The sequence below is a fragment of the Otolemur garnettii genome, unplaced genomic scaffold, assembly GCF_000181295.1.
Source record: "Otolemur garnettii isolate 467f Iridium unplaced genomic scaffold, OtoGar3 scaffold00231, whole genome shotgun sequence".
NCBI classification, from domain to species: Eukaryota; Metazoa; Chordata; class Mammalia; order Primates; family Galagidae; genus Otolemur; species Otolemur garnettii.
Window position 1 is genome coordinate 905,587 of NW_003852626.1, and position 26,333 is coordinate 931,919.

The following is a 26,333-nucleotide window of genomic DNA, read 5'->3' on the forward strand; positions in this document are numbered from 1 at the left end:
TCCAACTGGAAAGCCAGCAAACCACTGAGTGTTGACTCTTGCTGCTGGCTGGCCCACACTGAAACCTTTCTTTGTATCTTTTTCCAGGAGTTGGATGATTCTTACAAAACTAGAGTGATTAATGTGTTCCAACATAATTTCCTTTAACAATTTCCTGCTATTTATTATCACCATGTAGCAGCAATGCTAAATGCCAGTGATGAAATACTCCTCCCTGAAAAAAAAAAAAAAAAAGAACTTTTCTAGGTCTAAGTTGTAAACATTAGATCCGTAATAGTTGCTGTTTCAATGAATCATCAGTCAACGTTAAAGCTAGTGAGTGAAAAGTTTTTTTACTAATAATTTTACAGAGATATAATTCATATATAATACAATATACGATTCAGTGAATAATTCAGTGGTCCTTGTGAATTCAGAAATGTGCGATTGATACCACTAATTTCAGAATATTTTTATCTTTCGAAAAGAAACCTCGTACTTATTTGCACTCACACTCTATTCTGACCCTCTGTAGTACTTGGAAACCACTCTGTGGATTGACCTACTCTGGATATTTTATATCAATTATCATATATTATGTAGCCTTTCTGAGTCTGGTTTTTTCACTGAGCATAACGTTTTAGAAGTTATAGAAAAAGCTGTAACATATCACTACTGCATTGTTCGTTGTGGCCGAACAATATTCTACTGTACGTTAGACCACATTTGTTTTGTCTGTTCATCAGTGGATGGACATTTGAGTTATTCCCACCTTTCGGCTATTATGAATAATGTTGCTGTGAACACTTCAGTACAAGTTTTTGTGTGCACATATGTCTTTAATACTCTTGGATATATGCTTAGAGTAGAACTGCTGACTCACGTGAAGGCTTGGTTTAACTTTCTAAGGAACGCCCCCAAATAGTTCTCCACAGTGGCTCCATCATTTTACATTTCCACAGTACCCAATTTCTCTACATCCTCACCAACACTTGTTATTATGTGTTGTTTTGTTATTTTTTTTGAGAAGAATCATCCCAGTGGGTGTGAAGTGGTATCTTATTAGGGTCTTTCTTTGCATCCCCTGATGACTAAGATGTTCAGTGTACCATCTTTTCATATAATCTCTTAAGAAATGTCTATTCAGATGCTTTGCCTATTTTTAATTGGATTATTTCTGATAATTGAGTTGTAGAAATTGTTTATTCTGGATGTTAGTACCTTATCATATATATATATATATAAAATTTTCTTTCTTTTATTTTTTTTTGAGACAGAGTCTCACTTTGTCACTCTAGGTAGAGTGCCATGGGATCACAAGACAAAGCAACCTCAAACTCTTAGACTTACATGATTCTCTTGCCTCAGTCTCCCAAGTAGCTGGGACTACAGGCACCTACCACAACACCCAGCTATTTTTAGAGACGAGGTCTCGCTCTAGCTCAGGGTGAGCTCAGGCAATCCACCCACCTCAGCCTCCCAGAGTGCTAGGATTAGAGGCATGAGCTACCATGCCTGGTCACGATATACACAATTTTCAAATATTTCCCCATTATGTGGAATATCTTTTCCCTTAGTTGATGATATCCTTTAAAGGTCCTTAGCAATATCTAATCAAAATAGTTCCTAATGCCTCAGGCTGAATAATCTCTTTTTTCCATAATTTCTTGAAAGTGCTCCCTATATGTAGATGAACCCAGAGATACTATTCCTCCTGTCACAGGCCTTCTGACCCTGTGCTGATCTTTAGTTAGACTGCACCACAAATACTTATCAAGTGCTCATCTGTCCTTAGGACAATGAACTTCTTGAAATGTCTCAGAAAGCTTTTAGTAGTTCTAAAATAATGGTACTATCTTGTGAGTGCCTGCTTTTGAGCCAGTGAACTTAGTGTTTCATTTTTAGAAATGGAGGATTTGGGTTAGCAGCTTCTCCCATAGGGAGACAGTTTAGCTGCAAGACTTTTAGAATTCCTCTCTTTAATCAATACTATCTTTCACTTTACACCCCAAGACAGCTTTCCCATCTGTTTTCTTACTGAAAATCTGCCCAAAAGCTTATATTTTCTTGATATCTTTCAGATACAGTAAAATTTGCTAACCTAGTCCAACTGTAGTAAGTAGGGTTTGGGGGACAATGTAGAGGGCAGTCCAGACTAAACTAGTGACAACTCCAAGTTCCAGAATATATGGAAAGTAATGCTGCAACTAATCAGGTATAGTAGTTATAGGCAGGCGGGAAGAAGAGTCCATCTTTTTTTTTTTTTTTATTGTTGGGGATTCATTGAGGGTACATAGAAGCAGCTTACATTAATTGCTTTTGTTAGATAAGGACCCTCTTATATTTGTGTCCCGACCCCAAAAGGTGTACCACATCCCTTGACCCACCCCCTTCCTCTACCTCCTTCCCTTGCTCAGCGCTTCCCATCCCCCAACCCCCATTGTGTACTAGGACATTAATTGACCTCATATCAGAATTGAGTCCATCTTTAAGAATCCCCGGAAACATGGCTTTAAGCCAAGCAGTCTAATAGTGGGACCTGGATAACTAAATACAATTAAGTAGTGTATAGTCTTTCCCAGACAGCAGCTTCTAAGAATGGAGTTCTTTTTCTTAAGCTAAAGCTTCATTTGGACCATAAGTATCAGAGGTACAGCTTAAAATAACAAACTTTGGGATGAAAATGTACAAATTGAGTTGTATTCGCCCACCCCCCAAAATTGTGTTGAAATATTAATCTTTAGTATCTCAGAATGTGACCTTATTTGAAAATAAGATCTTATAGAGGTGATCAAGTTAAGATAAGGGCTTTAGGATGAGCCCTAATCTATTATGACTGGTGTCATTATAGAAAAGGGACAGCAGGACACAGAAAAAGGCACACACAGAGAGAAGATAGGAGGAGAACACAGGAAAGAAGACAGCCACATACGAGCAAAGACTTGAAGTGATGGAGAGATAATACCCAGATACATGAGGTTACCAGAAGCTAAAAGAGAGGCACGAAGTACACCTTTCCTGGCACCTTCAGAGGAAGCACAGCGCTCTCAGCACTGTGATTTCCAGTGTATAGCCTCCAGAAATGTGTGACAATAAACTTCTATTGTTCTAAGTCACAACAAGTTAGGGTCTCTTGTTTTGGCAGCTCTCGGGAAGCTGATACACAGCTCCAGGTACTATGCAAAGGGAGCACGTCCTGTATTTCGAGTAGAAGGTTGGCATGTTTCACACTGGCCCTTCCAGCCACATCTGCATGTGCACATTATCAGCATTATAAGAAGCATCATCTTAGAAATGAAAAGGAATAATACTCAGTATGCAGCCCACATTTATTCTCTAAAGACCCATATTTCTCTTTTACTAAGTGTTATAAGACTTCAACTCTTGGTCTAGCTATGCGTGTGGTCTTGTAATAAAAAAGGAATAATGATTGTTTGGGTCAAATTGATGAGCTTGTGAGCTAAATAAGCCAAGAAATCACTGAAGAAATTACAATTTCTTTCTTTCCTTGACTCATTCTTTATAAATAATGAAGATGTCCTATTAAGCTGATATGAAATTTCATCATAAGCATAGTGAAGTTCTGTAACCATGTAGATGTTGTGGTGCTGTGTGGTTAGTAGTTCAAAGCAGGCTCAATAATGATGACAATTACTGGAGATTGCAGATCAATACAAACATATGCTGGGCACTTTGGGGTGGTAGAAATTGTATAATAGATAATGTGCATCATGAGCCTGTCAAAACTACATCCAAGACTCATGGGATCAGTTAAGGTAGCCGGTCTATAAGAGATCTTGGATACGAGCATATACCAATCAAGACAGTGAAACGGAGACAAGGGTTCTTTCCATTTTATCAGTCATCCCTTTTTCAATTCACATGTTTTCTAATATCACACATATGGAAGAAAGAGATTCACTGAAACTAATGTATTGAGACTTGTTTGGTAAGCTTTACACTTTTATTTAGTAATATTTTCATTTATTCCTCCAAAAATACTGACTGATCCCCCTACAATTTGTTAGGCCCTGTGTGAGGCAACCAAGATTCATGCATGCATAGAAAGAACTTCTAAATACTAATGTCGCTGGGGCCGAAACAACGATGTCAGCCCCAGAGGTCAAACACACACACAGTTCTCCTCAGAAACCCAGAAAAGCTTTGAGTCAGTCATAGGAAATCACCAGTTCTCTTTATCTTAAGTTAATAGAAGGACTTGATAGATTTTGCACACTAAATTTACTCACAGGGGGAGGGGGGAGACATTGAAATAAAATGTATCCAGAAAACATAGGATCGTTCTCATTCCATGTATGATTCTCACTTGGGGAAGTATGTTTACTTTTCTGCCAAAGTATATTGTATATTTTAGCAAAACTTCAGTCCTCATTTAACAGCAGAGAGACAACAAATGAAACCTTGGTAAAAGAGAAATGCAAAGTACTGATACGGTTTGCACTTAGGGAAAATGGAGAGGAACATGATTCACGTTGTGCATCTCCTACATGCAGAGTTTCCTAGAGTTTCCTTACATAAAGAAACCCTATATACAGCAACCCTATGAGACAGCCATCCTCTTCCACATGCTCCTCTTTTTCCTCCTCCTCCTCCTCCTCCCATAATCATCATTGTTATTACTATCGGTCTGCAGATAAGAAAACCGAAATCAGAGAGGAGCACTGACCACCTGAGGTCACACAGCCAGTAAGGGGCTACTTGACATCCTCCCACATCACACAGTAGTGCCTGGAAGAACAGGTTCAAGGAAATCATGCCCCTTTTCACACCTGCTTGCTAAATGTAGCCACGAACACTTGACCCAGCATCTTATTAATGGCACTTTCTAATGGTTATAATCTATGGACTATGAAATATGTTCCTTTTATTTCATAATCCACTCCCCTCATGTTTTGTATGTTCCTGTGATATATTTTAGATCTGAGGAAGTTTATATTTCAAAATGATTCATTCTGCTCTGCCAACTTCAAGGCAAGACCACAATAAACGTTCTCTTGTTGATCAAGAGTGTGTGTTTGTGAACAGAAAAGAAACACCATCTAAATTTGCATCATGGTTTGGACCACCACCAACTAATACACTGACATGCCAATATACTGGATTGTTTACAGACACAGTAAATGTCAAGCAAAGGGAAAACTCTTTTGTCAGTTACTAGATATTCCTCTTACCTTCTGGGACATGTCAGACTGAAGGAAAACATGCCTGCTTCTTCTTGTCATTACATTTGACCTAAACTTCATTTAAAAGACTAGAGAAATCATTGAAAGCTCTAGTATTGATCAGGCTTTAGAAAAGTATTTGCCTTGGAATTTGATTGTAAATCTTGCCCAACATTCACTTGTCAAGAATGTAACAGCTTCCAAAATTAAACTACAAAAAGAGACATTTAATTCGAATTTCATTAAAAAAAGATTTTATGGGAGCAGACAAATTAGAAGAGCAAGAAAATGTCATAGTATCCAATGGTTCAAACGCTTGCTTTCAACAGTTTATCGGTGATCTGCTCAGGACACAACCAGGACATTACTGCTCACTGGTGAAGAGCTCATTTAAAGGCCTGTTGACATCTGATATTAGAGCTTTCCTTATGTTTACCTTTTTCTTCCCCTTTCCACAGGAGATTGCTGTTAAGAGCCTTTTTGGCTCTATGACGCTGAGTGACTGTGGATTGCAGCCTCACTCAGCCCATGAGGAACCAGCAATTTCCAGGAAGATGTTCCCCACTCCCAGTGAGATCAAAGGGACACAGACAGAGGCACTCCCCCAGCTAGTGGGTCTTTGACTCCAGCCCTCCAGTACACCGGAGACTGCTGAGCTGGCCTTACTAGCATGTACACTTGAAAGAACACCTCACTCCTCCTGATCGCTACTGGTTTCTATAGAAACAAGAAAAAATCTGTTCTTTTGCTAAAATTCTCCCCTAAAGCTTTTTCTAGCACTGTATAAAACATTTATTTTTTGCTATCACAGTCCTCCATTTATAGCATCATTTAACCAATCAAAGAACAATGGGCTGAGTAAAGATGAGTGGGAGCTTCTTTTTAAGAAACCCAATCCTATATGCATGATATGTGTGAAGTGGCTGTGGTCAGCTCATCTCTCCTGGGTCACTTTAGGACTCAAGACTCAAGTATTGTAGTGTAAATCCTTGAAACAGTGGCATATCTGAGTTAAAAGGGGTCAACAAGGTATTTACTCAACCATGAGCTGACTTTTTCACTTCGGGATCCTTCAGCAGTTATAGCATTTAAATGAACTATCTCACTGGTGTCACCATAAATTATCCTTGAAGACTCCAGAGACCTTGACCACAGGAACTCAACTCCTGGCCTTGATGCCTGTGTGGCTTTACTTTAAGATAACAGCTGGGTTTCCTCGGTTCATTATTTTGTGCCCTTCCCCAGGGACCAAATTTGTTCATGACTTGCTAATGCTAGTAACTATTGTATCTGTCCTCTTGTAATCACCAAGCAAACAGACTTGCTCTTCATCACATAAACCCCCCAGAGGTGTTAGGTCACGGAAGAGGTACTGAACTAGGGATGTGCTTAAAAATTAAGAGTGTGAATCACTATAGCATAAAGCAAGACTAAATTTGCTGCAAGGTTACACATGTCTGGTCTTCTAATAAATTCCATTCATTTATTTTTCCATCAATAAATATTTATTGACCGCCTACTATTTTCAAGCCACAGGATTGAGCTCTGTAGGTAAGTTAGGGTGCTGCACAATATAGACACAGTATCTGTCCACCTGGAGTTCACAGTACGGCATGGGAGACAGGCATTACATACATAATCACATAAGGAAGTAACAAACTATAATACAGGAATAAGAAATTCTATGAAGCCAAAAATAAAACCCTTCAAGTGTCTGGTAAGGAGTCTAACCTTATCAGAGACACCATACTGATTTGCTGGTACTCACTTACAAAATAGAGTTCAACTTAAGGTGAAATTAACGAGAAATGTATGCATGTCTTGCAAGAACACAGAACTGTCACAGATCTTGGGAAGTGACGAGCTCACTTTAGTTTTCTTTCTCTGGAGATGGCTAAGAAGGGGGATTTTGTAGACACCTTAGTGGTTCATCTCATTTTTTAATGCCTTATAAGTCTGGTGAAGTTCTCCTTAACTCCCAAGGTATGGGGTCCTCAAACTTTTTAAACCGGGGGTCAGTTCACTGTCCCTCAGACCTCTGGAGGGCCGGACTGCAGACCCAGGGACCAGTCAGCTGCTAAGCAGAACAGGCAGCGGTAGCAAAAACACCAAGCAGGCCAGATAAATGTCCTTGGCGGGTCGCATGTGGCCCGCGGGCTGTACGTTGAGGACCCCTGAAGGATAGCACCATAAAGTAACTCAAGCATAAGGTGGTCTTCAGAGGAACACAGGGGCATGCAACTGTCACTGAAATGCTGCATCTCATTGCTCTGAATCAAATAGACAATCAGTGTGTAAGGACTGAGTCTCTACACCCACTGAGGATACATATGTAATAAAACAAATAGACCCTTGGCATTCATGACCTTCCAATTTTGAAGCTCAAGCAACCATTTTCATACTTTAATTTCTTTTCTATTTTTCTGAATCTGGACTTCTGTTAAAAAATAAGCATCTGGTTAAACTGGAGACATCTGGAAACATAGGCAAAGAGTACAAGCTTGGAAGTGAGACACAGCTGGAATTGAACCCTGACTGGGCCACATATGAGCTGATCAACTGGGACAAAAGAGATACTATTTCTGAGTCTTGGTTTTCTCAATTGTGACATGGGGATAATGATAACTCATGGTGTCAGCACAAGTATTAAATGAGATAAGACACAGAAACTATTTTTTTATTGAATCATAGCTGTGTACATTAATGCAGTCATGGGGTACAGTGTGCCGTTTTTATGTACAATTTGAAATATTTTCATAAAACTGGTTAACATAGTGTAGTGCTTGGCAGATAGTTAACATCAAGGAAATCAAAGGAACTGAGGATATGCACGCACATCTGACACTGTGCTTCTCCTTACGCACACTTCTGACTATACACGCAGGTTTCTATAGACTTGCAACCTACATCCCTAATGTATATAGACAGATGCACTTTACACATCTATACTTACACAGCCTCATTTTTTATCACCTTTGTATTGAACTTTGAACATAACACGTAGGAATAGAGATATACTTATGAGCTGAAAACCATGGATTCTGCGTTAAGATACTATCTTCAAAGACATGTTAACTGGGTTAACATTTCTACTTGTATTTTTCCAGAAACTTTGGATCCATTTTTTTTCTGTTGATTATGGTCAATTTCAATGTAAAAAAAAAAAAAACTAACTGTAATCAAATGATGCTCTTAGGACCATAAACCTCTGAGCAAGCTTATGGATTACTACATTATATTTGTACCCCCAAGGTTTGTTAACACCTTAGGATGAAAAAAGATAATAAGTATGAGATTTATTTTTATCATTATTAACTTAAAATGAGAAAAGCTAAAGATAGTAAGAACCTAGCAGCTAAAATGATCATATTTAAATGACTATGTATTTAAAACTCTTATGGCTAATGACCTTAAAATTTTTCCTGCTCTGTTTCTTTTGAAGAAAAACCCAATCAAATCTAATAAAAACATTCGGAAATTCTTGCTGCTGATGCCTTTGGGAGAATATGGAATACAGTCTTGAAAGATGTCAGTTTTAATACCTAAGGGGAAAAATTAAGTACAGAAGAGACAGAATTTGTTCTCATCATAAATATATTAGGAAACTAGAGATAGATTACATAATATTCCTCCTAGCACAGCAATACGTTCAACTATTCAGCTATGCACTATGGCCTGATCTTAGGCTGGAGTCACAAAACCAAGCACTGCCAGCTTTCTGGGTTAAGACTAGTGGTCTTGTCATTCGCATAATTGCCCCTTCTCAGGCCCATGATTCCACTGCTAACAAGCATCATGCTCTTTCCTTTTATTTTCAATTTCATATAATGTGGCAGAGCATGCAGTAGAGTTTGACCGCCGTGAAGAGCAAAGATCAGCCAATGCTACATATACTCCTTCTGATGCAGGGGAAGAGGATGAAAAATTAAAAAAAAGGATGAGGACCATGATATTATTGCAATTCTACTCTAGCATTCAATCAGTCTCTATTGAGCATTACTGTTTGCGATGCGCCATCCAGAAACTGTGGAAGAAACCGTGTAGTTGTAGGAGGCAGCCATAAGACATGAATGTAATACAAAGCAGAGGAAACATGGAGAACAGTGTAAGTTCAGCCTGGGGAAGGCTGCTTAGAGGGGGTTGCATCTGAGCTGGGCATTCAAGGAAAATTAGCCTACTGTGAGTAGAGGAGGTGAGGGAGATGTCTTTCTGACCGCCGAAAGACCAAGTAGCACGCTGAGTAATAGTGATGCTTCTCCCCCCTCTAATCAAGGAGGAAGTACCCAAAGCTTTGGAGGAAAGTAGTTTTTTTTCCAGACAGCTCATTGCTTCTATTGCCTCAAATGAACAAGGCAGCTCCCATATAATTACATGGGCATTTTGGCCTTCCCTTTGTTAATAATTTCTTTATTACTTACTGAATATAGCCTAATGATAGTATATTTGTCATTCTAACTGTCTTAGACATGAATGAAATATGTATTTAAAATGTATCTGGGAATGAATTCAAATGATCCACCGAGTTGAAATCTAGTCCTAAACACTGTGATGTTGCCAGACTGTTAGGTAAGTGGCACTATAGATTTATGGAATCTTTCCACAGTGAGGAAAAAAAAGGATTTACAGCATATTTGTTGTTTTGTTCTGTCAGATTTTTCTCTTCAGGGTTTATCAAAGTCTTTCCCCTCCCAATCGGCAGAGATGCTCTTATTTTATTTTTTTTTTCATATTCCCTTTGTTGTCATCATAAGCTTTGGGGAAAAAAGGGAGGCAAGATCTGGAGAGAGTGGGTTGTTTTTCTCTTTTTCCTTTTGATGAGCATTTACAAACACCTGGCATGTGCCAGACACTGACGCTGACACCAGAAGCACCAGGAAAAATAATATAGAGCACCCTGTCTACCTTCGGGTAGGTCACAGTCTCAGGGAACAAGCCAGTGTGAAATTCAGTCCCCAAATGTTAGATGAGTGTGTGGAATCGCGAGTAAAGTCTACCATTGGTTTGAATGCCACAGTTCTATTTTATTTTGCTGTTGTCTCACCAAAGATAAAACTGCCTTGGCAAAAGTGAGTCCATTGTTTTGAGCAAATTATCTCAATGAACTGTCTAGTTAGATAAACATAAAGCTCAGTAAATGGCTCACTGTTCTTCTGATCATTTAATACAAAAATTAAGAAAGCATGCTTGAGTCCTCTCTCGCTCCTAATCTCTCCACGGTGTGTGCACATGTGCTCATAAACACCCTCCGCCACACACACACACACATAGGAGCACGTACAGGCACACGTGGGATCTATCATCAACTTCTACCCACTCCACCTTCAACCTGTCTCTCCCAGCAAGGCCCCCACCCTACTCCCCACCCCTGCAATAACAGCCTCTGGCTGGCCTTCTTCTTTGCCTCCCTAGTTTGTTCTCCACCTAGCAGCTGATGTACCCTTTTAAAATGTAAATGAGAACCTGCTCACCCCCTGCCCTAAGCGTGCTTAAACTCCTCCAAAGGCTTCTTGTTCCAGGCAGAATAAAATTCAAATTGCTTATCTGGGCCTTTGAAGTACCCACAGATCTGGTCCTGCCTGCCTCCCCGACCTCATCCTCTATAAAGGTACCCTCCTTAACAAGGCTCATTTTGTTCCTGGAACAAGCCAGGCATGTGCCTGCCTTGAGGCCTTTTGTAATTGCCCAGCTAGCTCCTTGACTTGACCAGCTTCGTCTCATCATGCAGGCCTCAGCCCAGACAGGGCTTTCTCAGGCCACCCAGGTGAAAGTCAGTCCCTGCAGCTTTTGGAACTCCATCACAGCATCCTGTTTTGCTTTCTTCTAATCACTTACTTGCAACCTGAAACTGAGCTGTATCATTTTTTGGTACTTTTTCCTGTTGGCCCAGAATGCATGCCCCACGCACCAAGGCACCAAATTCCCCACTGAGCTCTCAGCCCATCAAAGTCTGGAAGAGAGAGGAAAGAGGAGAAAGACGGAGAGGAAGGAGAGGAAGGAGGAGGAGAAGGGGGATCTTTTGGTGGGGATCTTTTGGTGCGGATCTTTTGGTGTTGCAGGTATTACCTGAGCAACTTGATAAGACCCTGAGTAGCAGTATCTGTGATTATGAGTGTCCATTCTTCTCATGGGTCTGTATTCTGGCATTGCACACCTTTTACTCACCATTTGGCCACAGTTTCTTAACACAAAATCAATACGTAGTTCCCACAAGAGCATAGGCTTCATCTACATAATGCCAAAGTAAACTGACAACTGATTAAATGTGGTTAAAAAAGAAATCAGACAAGTCGTTTGACATCAGTTAGATAGAACCAAGCTGTCCTTTGCTGGCACTCTGTTGTCTTCAATAAGTAACAACAGAGGAAGGGTGGGGAACAAGCTAAAACAAGTAACAACAGTAGGGGGTAGGGAACTCATCACTTTCATTAACATTTTCCCATAAGTCATTTCACTGATTTTTCCACTGTCCTACATCTAGAATTGTATCTCACAGACCCTGAATCCTAACCCAGGATGCAAGGGGCCACTTCAATACTAACTTCGACTTTTCCGATTTGAAGCAATTATGAATACTATTTAACTTCCCCTACTCTGCTTTTCTTTTTATCAGTAAACAAGCAAAAAAATGTTATTTTCCCTAGGGTGAATGATTTCAATTGGGAGAAATTCACCAATGAGTCACTGTTAATAAAGTAGGTAAGAAAATATAGTTTATATAAAAGGGTACAGCAACCCCCCAATAGCTTGACCACACAGAACCCTAAGTGAGGTTCTTGAAGGTTCTGGTGTATTCCACGTGGCCCTTGTAGGACCAGGGAAGTAGGGGAGTCACCCCCTAGAGATTCTGGTTCCTTAGGGGGTGAGAGGGACACAGGCATCCCCTGGCATGTGGGAAAATCAGCCCTGCTGAGCCCAGACTCAGGCAGGGCCCTGGCTGAGGACCAGGCCCTCGAAGAAAGCCAGGTAGGGTGCCTGAAGCATCAACTGAAAGCTACGCTCGGCAGATACTGCCTCTCCTAAGACTCGGTTACATCAGGGCTGCATCGTTCTTGCGTCTTCCATAGGCAATGAAATGAAATGAGCTCTTGCACAGGGTCAGGGGCCAGACTTTATCATTACCATCCAGCAAACAAGACTCCTGTGAGACGGTTACAATGGAAAAACTCTAGAACCAGTTCTCTCTGTGTAGCTTCAGTTTCCCAAATTAAGGGTCAAAACTGACCCAAATTATATTTAAGAGTAATTGTTGAAATTTCAACCCACTAACAAAGCACTAGAAAACCTCAAGTTTATTTTCATTTATCCCTTTAACTCATTTATTCACTCTGTTGTTTTTAGTAACCAGTAAATAGTTGTTGAGTTCCTGTTTTATGTCTGGCTGGCAGGACCTTTATGCCCAGGGAAGCCATAGTCTTCTGAAAGATGCAGATATTCCAAACAAATAATTATGGTCTACTCTGTCAGAATCCATAGAAGAACTGCAGAAAGTGCTGTGGACAGCTGGAAGTGAATTGCATTCAGATTGAAGGTAGGAGGTGCAAAGAAAGAAATCAGGAAATCTCCAGAGAGATGACATTAGAGCTGGTCTTTGAGGGACAGCAGGAGGTGCCAAAAACTCAGTCATCAAGATAAATAAAAGTTGAATGCAATATTTTTATGATAAAATCAAATTTAGTACATTATACGTTCCTTTTGTCTTGGTCTCTAACATGGCTCAGAATGGCACTGTTACAGATCCTATCTGTGTTTAAAAATTAGATATTTTGTTCACTGTGGATTTTTTTGCATTGATTTTTATTTTCTACAATTGCTACATTAAAATATAATTCATCTTGATTACTGATTTTTTGGTTTTTAAAATGTGGCTCTAGTCAAGGCCTTTCCCTAAGCCAAGCAATCTGTGTAATGAGGGAGTAGAAAGTCCATGTTCCCACCCAGTCCATTAGAACAGATGAAGTCCAACTGCCAAACGAGCTGCTCCCACAGGCACATGGACGGGCCCAGGAGATGAGAATGGAAGACCCAGCTTTGGAGAGCCATCTCCCTCACTCGCAGCTGCTGCCTCAGATCCTGGTGTCTGTAAATGGGTTTCCTCTAAGTGAAGTTAGTACCTGTGAAAACGGCCATACCCAGTCATCAGAAAGCTGAATGGCATCCACTGCTACTTTCCTCCCTTTCACTAACAGTGCACTTGGCACTGGTAAATCAGCTCCCTTCAGCTGAGTAAAGCTAAAGAGCTGGTGCCAGTCTCTCTCAGACCAGGGGATGGAGCCATTTGCAAGAATCCAGGCTGTAATTTTTACATTACAGTGTTATTACCAAGAGGTGGTTTTGTTTGGCAAATCCTTCTACATTTCTTTGCTTATATGTTTAGACACAGCCATGAGAGCACGTGGGCTCTCTATTATTCTTTTGTCAATCTTCTTCCTCTTTAAATAGGGAAGATGGGGATTGGGAAGCCACTTCACAAATGCAGAACTACCTATGGGAGACAACACCCACGCCTCTGGCTTCTCACTTGGAAGGTGCAGCGCATTCAGCCAGGAAAACACCCAGGCCTTCGACATGGCCTCTCACTCTCAGAACTCCTACCACCATTGATTTCAGCCCAGACTGATGACGTCATTTGTTCCTGAGAAGAGCTACTCACCTGCACGACTCTACCAGGAGAAGGCAAAAGAGAAAGGGAAAAAATAAAACCAAGGGAGGGCTGGAAAAATGGACTGCATCTGCCCTGATTCTTTGTTCATTTAATATAACTTGTTCTGTGAAAAAAAAATGGCCGAACAGTCCCTACTTTTGCCTCCATCAACCAAGAGAACAACTAAGGTGCTGGAATGCAGTAAAGTGGGGCTCCCCCACGATGCGCGTGTTTATTAAGTGGAACACGGCATCGGGTGGGGCAAAATGGGCAGGCCCGAGTAGGATCAGCCTGAGTCCTAATCGCATTTCACCCTTTTACAAGCTGTGTGCCTTGAACACGTTATTTAACCTCTTTGTGAACATAATTGCCACCATTTAAAGGATGGATGCTTAAGATTCTCCAAAAGCCATGGACAAATGAGCGGAAGCACAGAAAACACACTGCCTGTCTCATGGTAAGTGCTCAATAAAATGATAGCTAGGAGCTAGCACGCACAAATATTTTTTGAGATTTTTTTCCATTCACTTGAACAAAGATATTTTAGAAAATGTCTTCAACGTGTATGACAGGTTGCCATGCTTTGAGTGTTCATGTGTTCGATACTTAATCCCGAATGAAAGTGTTAAGAGGTGGGACCTTTAGTTCAGCCCATCTTACCCCCTACCTTTTCACCCCTCACCTTCTCTTCCTCTCTCTTCTCTCTCTCTCTCCCTTCTCCTCTCCCTGCTTCTCTCTCTCTCTCCCTCCCGTCCCCCCCCTTGCCCTTCTGCCCTCCAAGATGGGATGACTTGTCAAATATAACCCATCAGTCCTGGACTCACCAGCCTCCCAAACTGTAAAAACTCAGTCTCTGTTCTTTATAAATTACCCAGTCTCAGCTATTCTGTTACGGCAATAGTGAAACAGAGTAAGATACCGGTCATAACAATTTTTATTGTCATTACAGTTCATTACTTACAATGTTAGAGAAATTTCCCTTTTTTTACATGAAGTAGAATTACAAAATAATGAGACTCTTCATATAACAAACTACCAGACATTTGACACTCAAATGAATGCTGACTACTTCAAGACAGCACCATGAGGAAACTCCGCACTATTTTCAAAGAGACATGCATTGCTCAATCGGGCTTGGAACTCCTCTGCAGGAATTACCTTCAGTCACAGTTATGACCCAGGCAGGAAAATGAGGCTCATTATTTTACAGCTGCAGCTCATTTTTAGTAAAATGTATATTCGACCTTATCAGCCTCCTGACTTGCCAAATCTGGCTCCAAATTACTTTTTGGTTGTCTTTTTTAAAAAAAAATCACACTCACCACTGCTATCAAGAAATGAAAACCCAAGGCCAGTAATGAATGATATCCAGGAAGAATCAGCCACAGATTCTAAAGGACATTCACAAAGATAAAACTGCAAACTGCCACCAGCCTGGGCAGGCGGCACTGTTGGAATCAGGCAGTGTCTCACCACAGGCCCAAATGGAGTGGAGCCATATTCAGTTCACATGGGGAAGATCTGGCGATGGCCGTTAAACGGCCTCCAGGTTTTACTTCATGGTCAATGTTATACCAAAGAGAAGCACATGCTGTGTATAGCAAGCTCGCCTTCGTAACTAAACATCACGACCATTTCCGTGTTTTCCAAATTAATCTCTATTTTGAGATTCTACACACAAAACATCAATCTTGAAGATAGTAATCTATGTGAAAGTATATCTTTTAAAAGTTACCCTAAAAGCAGAAAGGTCATTCAATCTGACCCAGTCCTATACGGAACACAAACATTTTCTTGAGTAAAAATTATACAGCCAGTGGATAAACTTATTCCACACAGGGTTAATAATGAAAATGCTGATACGACCTTAAGTATGGTGGCGCCCGGAACCAGGGCTATAATTAATCTAAATGTACTGTAATTACACTAAATATTACTTCTGTAGAATAGTTCCAAATCATGTGGCTTTTTTATGCTTAGATAACATGCAGTTTATTTCCAATCATGGATGTAGGCATGATTTGCTAAAGGAACATTAGGTCTGGAAGCAATATCTTAATCAAATCAGAATTTCTTCTGTAAAACAAATCTTTGGCTTTTGAAGAATTAGCGGCATGTAATGCCTGAGGGGTAGAGATGTGAAACCGAGCTGAAATCCCCACCCTGGCTCTCTCCCTCCAGAGTCTGGCTTCCAGTCATTCATAAGTACCTTATAGCCTATCCTATCCACACACCTACACTTTCTGTGGCCATAAACCATTATAGCTGCATCTAAATTACACATTGAAAACTCCACATTTGAAATCAGTTATAGGAAAATTCACCTCATGTGGTTTATTCTTTTTTTTTTTTTTTTTTTTTTTTCCAAAACAGAAGGCTGGTTCCTTTTGGAAAGAACTAGTTTCAACAAAACCCTAATAGCAAGCATCCATAAATTAGAGGGTTATTGGTATGTGCATAATCTGATACATAAAAACTGAATGAATATTCCAGGGCTGAAAATGCAGAATCTTTCATATGCACAAAGATTTCTTATGGTGATTTCAGTTTTGTGTGGGATGACTGCAATGGGCTGGGAAACCTACAGTCATTGGCTGTAGTCTTTCTAGCTGCTCAGTTCTTTCCCCCCAGTGCTGTGGGCTTAATCAGTAAGTGTCCAAAAAAAGAAATGCCGATGTTGCTGAGGGACATGTCTTGACACATCTAAGTCTACTGCCCAATTCAGGAAGCAGAACATGTCACAGATCAAAAAGGTGATTCTGCCTTATTAGGGCAGAATTTAGAATCACACTAGGTCAATACTAAGGGGTATCATTTAAATAGAGGTCAGGTGAGAGTTAATTCTTCCTCTTCCTCACGCATGGCAAGGATCAAGTACTCAGTGGGTAGATGATGAAAAGACATAGAAAGGAAAGAATTAAACACAAATTCCAACAGAGACCATAATCCTCTCACTGCCCCTTCACTAACCCTTTGCACAATGGGAGCAGACATCTCCACTGAAACTCTTGGCAATGTGCTCTATTTTTAATTGGTTTGAGTTCAATTCCCCAAAATGCAAGCTAGTGAGCAACTCACACAACTTGTAGGTGGCAGGGGCAGGGGAAGTGAAGAAAATGAACTCTGGGAGCCAGATGATCATGGAATATGAAACATGGAAGAGATTTCAGTGGTCATAGAGTGGAGACCGATTATTTGGCAGGTTGGACAACAGACCCAGAGGAGTTTTGACTTGCCCATCATTCCAAAGCAAATGAATGGCAGGGATAGGTCTAAAACCCAGATATTCTAACTTCTAAGTCAGGGCTCCTTCTGTTAAGTGGAAAAATGCTCTGCAGAGGTTAACTTATGTGAGAACTTGGGTAGAGCCAGACTGACTCTGCTGACCCTGCTGAGCATCAGTCCCTCTCTTCACCCACCCAACCACTCAACACACATCTATTGAACATTCATTCTATGCCAGGCCTGCTGCCAGGGGCTATGCATTGCAGTGAGTCACGAAGACTCTAAACTAAGTCCAAACAACACTGCAAAAGCACTCTGAGGTGGAAGATCCAGGTATGGTATTCTCCCTAATCTTAGACTAAAATCTGGATAATAAAACATGGCAAATGCAAATCCAAATGTCATCCATTATTCCCACAGCAGAATAACCTGTTCTGGTTTATTTAAATAGTTGAATAATCCCAAATATGTTGAGAGTTTTCAAAATGTTTTCAGTAGGAATGCAACTGTGAGGGCGACTCCAACCTGCCCCCTCTAGTTTTATGTCCCTCCAGTCCCCTCTGCCACCAGGCACAGGTAAATTTAACTTAAACCAATTACTCTTCCTCAGTCACACCATGGTCTTTCTCGTGCCTGCCTCTCCTTATGAGATAACAACTATGCTGCTGATAGGACCCCTTTACCCCCTTTTGTGAGGATAAAGGCCAGGCCTACCTAATTTATGGCTCTGTCCCCATCATCTATCCCAGCACCTGGCACATGGTAGATACTATAACAAACATATCTGTTGAATGAATGAATGAGCAAATGAGGCAATCATTATAACAATGTTAAATATTCTTTTTGTTCCATTTTTTAACAGTGCTAGAAAAACTGTATCTTTCTCCTTATTTTGCAGATGATAGAAAAGAGCCCCAGAGAAGTAACACGTTTGGCTCAAGTGATACAGCCTGTACCCTGTGGACCTGGCCACATGCCTGACTGCTAATGCATGCACTATTCATTCTTAGTCTCTGTTCTTTGCCTTGTCAACTTCTATCCATGCTTCAAGGTTTGATTTCATGTTCCATAAACTTCTTGTAACCTGAAAGCTATGTCATGGTTATCTAAAATGGTCTCTCTCCCCTAGGTTGTAAGCTCTTCCAGGTCTATGGTGATATCCTCGCCCTTCTTTGGGAGTACACTGTAGATTTTCCTGCATTGGCCAAGTCTCCAAAACATTAGTGAAAGCAAGTTGGGAAGGTGGGGATAAGGAGAAAATGTGGTGGGGCCTATAATCCCAGCTACTCTGGAGGCTGGGGCAGGAAGATTATTTGTACCATGCCAGGGGCAACAGAGTGAAACTCTGTCTCAAAAAAAAAAAAAAATCCATCAAAGTGTGAACAGATCAACAAGCATAGAAGGCAGTTCAGGAACATTGCTCAGAACATGCAGTATTGAGAACCAAAGGCAATCAGAGGCCATGCCTCTGTTCTGCTTGCCTGGAGCAAAGGAAATCCTGCCAAATGCACCCATGCATCTGACACCAAGGGAAGGGAATACTGACTAGGAACCTCCTGACAGGGCTAGAACCTTGGTCTACAGTGCATTTTACCATCTTACCCCCAGTTGGGTGCTTGGACTCAAGCATATTTCTAGCGTGCCAAGACCCTGCCTACTAGAGGCCCAACCATCTAGTTCAGGCCTTCTATCCAATCAGAGTTGACATGTACTAGGCAAGGCCATAGATTTGGAGTCTTCACACCATAATTCAACCATAACCTTCCCCATCACTCTCTATGAGTTAAAGGACATGTAGCTGTGTCAGGAGTCCCCACAACCACCCACAAGAGTGATAATTTGCTAGAAGGTCTCACAGAACTCAAAGAAAGTATTATACTCATGCTATGGTTTATTATAGTGAAATAATACAGATTAGAATCATCGAAAGAAAAAGAGACATAGAGTAGGGTTCATGAGAGACCAGGTGCAAACCTTTAGTTTTCCTATCTCCAAGAAGGAGGACAGATTGTGCTTAATTCCCCCAGCAATGATGTGTGACAACAAGTACAAAATATTACCAACCTGGGAAACTCTCCTGCCCAGATTTTTGCTGGGAGTCAGTGAGCAGGCAGGGAATGCTCACGCGGTTGGCCTTACTTGTTCAGTTTTTTCCAGGCCCTCCAGAAGTCAAATTGACACATGGTGGCCCAAGGACCTTAATGAAATGCTTATTACTAACATAAACTGTCTAGTGTAACCCTGAACCCCAGGTATACACAGACACTCTTAATGGGCAAAGTATTCCAAGGGACCTAGAAATTCTCTGAGAAGCCAGCCAAAGAGTAGTCTACTGGGGGGAATATGTTGGGTTTGAATACCCCACCTCTGCTGGGTTAACCCATTTACTGTACAGGGGCTCTCCAAAAGTCAGGAGGCCCTCTTTTTGAATAGGACCTTTGCAACTCACGGAGGTCTCTAGAACACAATTTAAAGTTTTGATTCCAAGGATTATAGGTACAGAGAACCTCACACTTTTGCCCAATCCATTTTTCCTTTTCTATTGCACTTCTCAGCATCTGCAAAACAGTTTAGAGTAGAGAAGAAAGGACTCTAAGTCCATTGCTAATTTGGCAAAAGGTTTATTGCTTATTAAATACACATTAAGTGCTAATGTTTGCCTGAACATATAAGAAATCTTTCGTCTATATTGCTTTCTGTCCTATATTTCTTTAATGGGGGATGTTGGTGGCTTACCAACATTCATCATCTGACAACTCAAGAAACCACCACAGACCATAATCCCTAGTAGAATATGAAGAATGGTGAAAGAACAGAGCAGTGAGGTGCCAGCCATGTTGCTATTTACCGTGTTTTTATTTATTTATTACTTTTATGTCTACAGGACTTAAAAATTTCTTTTTAAAGAAATATTTGTTTAATTTATATCAGTGGTTCTCAAATTGGGCTGATTTTTCTCCCCAGGCAATGTCTGATAACATTTTTAGTTATAATGATGGGGAAACGGGTGTTACTGACATCTAGGGAGTAGAGTCACGGATGCTGAGAATAATGGTCAGGATGCCCCCACAACAAAGAACTTCCTGGATCCAGATGTGTCAAGGTTGAGAAGCCCTGATTCATAATTCGTGTAATCTTTAGAGAAAGTTGTAAAACTATAGACAAGAACAAAAAAGAAATTAAAAGCAGCTCATAATCTTATATTCGTTGAGAATAACTATCAATGTAATACATTTTGATATATTTCCTTCCACTTTTCTCCCTGCACGTATGTATATATACACACATACAGATGCTTCTGGACTATGATGGGATTATGGGGATTATTATCATAAGTCAAAAATGTTGGAAGTCAAAGTGGCATTTTAACTACTAATTGAAAGTACAAGTTCTAGTGAATGCCTATCACTTCCACACCAATATAAAGTAAAATCATCAAGTCGAACCATCATAATTTAGGGAGAATTCATATATGATTTTATGTAAGAAAATAATGGCCGTACTTGATTAATTTTTGTGTCCTTTTTTTTATATCAGCATGCATAAAAGGAACACAAAGTCAATGTAAGACAAAATTAGAAGTTTCAAAACAGTACAAAGAAGAAAAATGAATTATCAACCAGCATATGGATATAGCAAACTTGAAGCAATTCTTTTCTTACAGTTGAAAATTTTGACTGTTTTATGATTTAACCTGTATTAAAAAAATCTACGGAAATCAATTCCCCTCATCCTTAAGGAAACTTAGGCATCTAAATAATTATCTTCTGCAAACGTATACCACCCAAAGGTCTTGAGTCCTGAAATAACTTCTTTTCACAAAATTTCCTAGGTTAATATCCCATTTGTTCTCAATCTTTAACATTTTACTAACCCTGACATAGCTTGCTTGACTAAATCTGAATTCTGTCAACTCTCATTCTAACAAAAATTCAGTCTTAAAGATAAGAAGCAATCCATTGGGGGCTAAACAATAACAAATCAATATTTTCTAGCTAAAGGACAATCGTTTAGCCACAGAAATGTAAGAGAGGGATAGCTTCCCCCACGTCTTAGAGGAAGCTATTTGAAAATGCATAATAAACTATTGGCGTATTTTTTTTTCAATAACCAAGAGTGAAAGGGAGTGGCCTTCTTTTCTGAGGCTGTCTAATCACATCTTGGAGTCCTAGAAATAGCAACTGGGCAAGGAGTGGTCAAACATGATTTTTGGAAAAATCTCACCATAAATCCAACAAAACCCCTATTGTCTTAAGGTTTTCTGTACACACTAATGAAGTCTGTGATTGTCATCATCCAGGTTTAGATACAAAATGCCCACTAATCCCTCTGTAAATCTCACTTTGGCACATCTAGGCCTGGGCTCTACAACAGAGACAGGATTATGATTCATTCAGGGAGACTTTTACAGGCCTGGAAAGATGAAACTATGAGGAAAGGTAAACATGGCTGTGATTACTCAGCCAGAAGAAGAGTAGGCTGAGGGAAAAACTCATAAGTTCCTTCAAATATAGAGGGGACGGTGACCAGTAGAGGAAACTCACTTATACTCTGCAAACTGAATAAGGGGAAACTGATTTCATCTGTAACATGAGAAAATCTGCTTAGCTTTATCAGAAAATCTCCTAGTGGCTTGTCCGTCCATTCCTTCATCCATGCGTCCCCTCCATAAATATGTGTTCAGAAGTTGCTGGCTAGCCAATTAAATGGATTTTCAATAAAGGTTCATTCATTTATTTGACACGTATTTGTTGGGCTTCTGCCTCTTCTAGGTAAGGAAAGAGATACAGAAATAGTTGACACAGCTTCACCCTCAAGGTTGTGAAAATTATTTTTTCAGGACACCCTTAGAAGCGAGCTACACTACCATTTGCCTAGAACGGCTAATAGTGATACTGTAAGGACAAACCAGATGACCGCTAAAAATTTTTTTTAGTGGTATAATCCTTCTCACATAAAATAAAAAGAACAGAGGAAGCAAACGTTTTATAGTATTGCAGAGTTATTTGCATTACAGACCATATTTCAAGTCTTTAAAACATGATGAAAGATGTATTTAAACACTAATATTACAGCACACATATGTGAAAAGATAAAAATGTTATCCTTCTCTTAACTCCATGAGCCAATTGGTCAGAATCCATTCTAACTACTAAAGGTATCCCCACCTTATGATGATGTGTACACTGGAAGACTAGAACAGATGTTTTAAAGTAAATGGGAAACAGCTGCTTTATCTGGCTACAACCTCAGACATGATGGACATTGTAATTGCAGAAAGTTCCATTATGCAAATAAGGAGAGCTCCGTGCATGGCAAAGCATTAGGAAGTAGTGGTTGGGAGTCAAACACGTTCAACAATATCCCCACCACAGAATGTCTGTTGGCGAAACCCACTGTATCGTTCAGTGGCCCTGGTTGGGAAAGTGGAAGCTGATCTCACCCCTACCATCAAGGATTGTGAACACTCACAGACTGGCCAAAAGTGTGACATGAACATAGCACAAAGCTTGTTGAATGTATTTCAGGCAACCACAATTGACTTGAAATAAGGAGATGATTGAAGTAAACTGACCACACAACACTGTGGTCCTGCTGAAAGAACTTGGCAATGAGGGCAGTGGAGAGTGATCGATGCAGGATGAAGAGGAGACATGACCTTCTTCTCTCTACACACACAAACATGTAGAGCCACAGGGAAGAAGGGAGTATCTCCCCCTAAAACAGAGCTCTCCAAGGAAAGACTTGCTCTTTGTTCAAAGATGATTAAACATAGACTCTTGAAAGGTTAACACTTCTCTCTGGAGAGCTTCTGAGTTGCCATGGGACCTTGGGACAGATCTAGATTGTAGAAACTAAATTTGTTTTGCCATTTCTTAATTTTCCCACATACTTACTAGAAGCATTTTAGACACTCTGCTGCTGAAATGTATTCGTAGCCTTCGCCCCAAGGTAAGAATCAAAGCATTCTCTCATTCAGAGAAATTTTGAAGACAAAATGTGAAAAGATGCATAAGATGCCTAGCATAGTAATCAATCCATATTAGGAGCTCTGGCCCCTTCTACATTTCTATTTTTTTCCTGCCTATGTGGCAGGCAGCACTTGTGCTCAGAGATACTGACCTTTTTACCCTCACAAAATCAAGCCCAGTATTTCTCAAAGTGTCATCAGAAAGTCACCTGCATCAGAATTATCCTAGACACTGAGTATAAATGCTGATTACTAGGCCACACCTCAGACCTCCAAAACCTGAAATTATAAAAAGAGAGATCCTTAGGCACACTGGGGTTTGAGAACCACTCAATTAGAATGAATCTCAAGCAAACATAGAGATGCCCTATTCCAGATCCTTTATTGTACTAGATACGTGTGGCAAGTAAGAGCCTGTATCTTCCACTTAGACTGTTCTTTCTCATCTCTTCATGTACAAAATCAATCTCAAGGCCACACTTGACCTTTCACTACAGGAAGAAACCATTCCTTGCTTTGAATTCCCATCATGCTCTCTCTATAGCTCGTGTAACTTTTAATTTTGTCTATGTTTTATGGCATTTGGGAGCACGTATTATCTCCTCAACAAGATTTTAAATTCCCTGAGGGCAAGGTCAATGCCCTAGTCATATGTTTCTTTCTTAAAACCCCTTGAACTTAGTAGCTCCTCAATAAATACACACCTGATAACAAAATGACTGAGAATCAGTCAGTGCTAAAGTGATAGTATCTTTTTGGTTTTGACCACAGCAAAGACAATGTAGTACCATACACCTAAACACAATACCCACCAAAATGCTGCATATACTGGCCTACATAGAAGGAAATACTGAGGCACAGGTATGCTGTTTATTGATTCTTTGATTAGAGCCAGGGTAATATAACAATCTGAGGAATTATCTTTCTCAAAGACAAAGAAGAAAATGATTTATATTCTTGATACTGTTAAAGCAGGGAAAGGACAATGTAGAAACACAACATGACAGGATGATATACACCGGGTCTCAAATTCAATTATTCTTCATGTACATTCCTCTGCTGCAACGAAAAGTGATGCAGAAGGCATGTGGCTATCAACTAAAAGATGGAGATGCCACTGCTGAACATTGGCTTCCTCTAGCAAGTAAAAGCAAGAAAGAAATATTTCTACTAAGTTTGTTGCCATCGTCTTAGTTGGCAGTGTGTGTACCTGCCCACATGCATCTTTTGTGTTTTCTTCATATAAAGGAGCAGCCCATGAGGTCAGTTTATGTCAGTAGCATACCATATACAAAGGTCATCTACTGGGGCAGGTGTCAATCTATCTCCACATCCACTGTTAGAAAGAGAGAAGGGAAATTTTGGCTCCCCTAGTAGTTCTGTTTCAACATTAAATAAAAACTATAGAATCAATGAAAAAGTAAAAACTTATAAAGAAGGAAAAGCAATATGAGGTATATTCAAATCAAAGACTGCTGCATTAGATACCATTCAGAACAATTAATGGTACTTGATAACAGTGATGCCACCTTTTGTGTATAGCAATATAAACAGCAGTGCTATTGCTCTTATCTTACCTTTCTGTCACTAACTGTATCTTTATAAACACAATTTGTTAGGAAAAATGAAGAATTTTTAAAGTAAACCTATCCCATGACATCATGCCAAGGCATAAAAGATTACATTCTACTAATATACATTAATAATACCTACAAGTAAAGTTTCCTGATATTAATCAACATACTGATCACACAATATGTCCTTGGTTCTATAGGTAATGAGTTTCACCATTTTTGTTTGCATTTCAGCTATAAAAATGGGGCACGGTGTCCAGCATACATGTGGATAATTTTGGTTCAATATGACATGGATGAAGGTCATGCCAAATACTTATCCCTGAAAAAGCAACGCAATATTCTTAACCCCGAGAAAGAGCTTAGACACTCAACAACGATGACATCAGCTTAAATTCTCTCTGAGGCCATTAACTGGGTATATGGGGATAAGCCACACTCGATGACAGATTTCAACACAAACATAAAACCTGCTGAAACCAGAGTTTAAAGGTTACACTCTCAATGGGCCAATGTCTGCAGCCAGAGTGGTTGGCCCATGCAATACTTTTCCTAATGGTGCTATAAAAAGCAAACAAAACCCACCTCCATCCCTATACTTAAGCAATGAACACCTGAGGGAACCAAATTGTACTAAACTATTTAAGATGTGGGTTGTTACTGAGTAAGGACACTTTTTTTTTTATTAAATCATAGCTGTGTACATTAATGCAATCATAGGGTACAATGTGCTGCTTTTATATACGATTTGAAATGTTTTCATCAAACTGGTCAACATAGCCTTCATGGCATTTTCTTAGTTATTGGGTTAAGACATTTATATTCTAAACCTAGTAAATTTCACATGTACCCTTGTAAGATGCACTGTAGGTGTGGTCCCACAGATTACCCTCCCTCCACCCATCCTCTCCTTTCCCCTCCCCTCCCTCTCCCCCTTTCCCCTTCCTCTTGGGCTATAATTGGGTTATAGCTGAAAGCTATAAATTGGTTTCATAGTAAGGCTGAGTACACTGGATACTTTTTCTTCCATTCTTGAGATACTTTGCTAAGAAGACTATGTTTCAGCTCCATCCATGTAAACATGTAAGAGGTAAAGTCTCCATCTTTCTTTAAGGGTGCATAATATTCCATGGTGTACATATACCATAATTTATTGATCCATTCATGGGTTGATGGGCACTTGGGCTTCTTCCATGACTTAGTAATTATGAATTGGGCTGCAATAAACATTCTGGTACAAATATCTTTGTTATTATCTGATTTTTGGTCTTTTGGATATATACCTAGTAGAGGAATTATAGGATCAAATGTCAGGTCTATTTTTAGATCTCTAAGTGTTCTCCAAACATCTTTCCAAAAGGAACGTATTAGTTTGCATTCCCACCAGCAGTGTGGAAGTGTTCCCTTTTCTCCACATCCACGCCAACATCTCTGGTTCTGGGATTTTGTGATGTGAGCTAATCTTACTGGAGTTAGATGATAACTGAAAGTAGTTTTGATTTCCATTTCTCTGATGATTAAGGATGATGAGCATTTTTTCATATGCCTGTAGGCTGTGCACTTGTCTTCTTCAGAGAGGTTTCTCTTCAAGTCCCTTGCCCACCCTGAGAAGGGATCAGTTGTTCTTTTCTTGCTAATATGTCTGAGTTCTCTGTGGATTCTGGTTATTAAACCTTTGTTGGAGACATAACCTGCAAATATCTTCTTTCATTCTGAAGGCTGTCTGCTTGCTTTACTTACTGTGTTCTTGGCTGTACAGA

The 26,333-nt window shown here is 40.0% G+C and overlaps 1 protein-coding gene across 3 annotated transcripts in view; it reads right to left on the reverse strand.

Annotated features, from left to right (window-relative positions):
- AFF2 (AF4/FMR2 family member 2) overlaps window positions 1–26,333 on the reverse strand; it is a 476,026-nt gene that overhangs the window by 402,857 nt on the left and 46,836 nt on the right. The gene's annotated exons all lie outside the window — the stretch shown is intronic.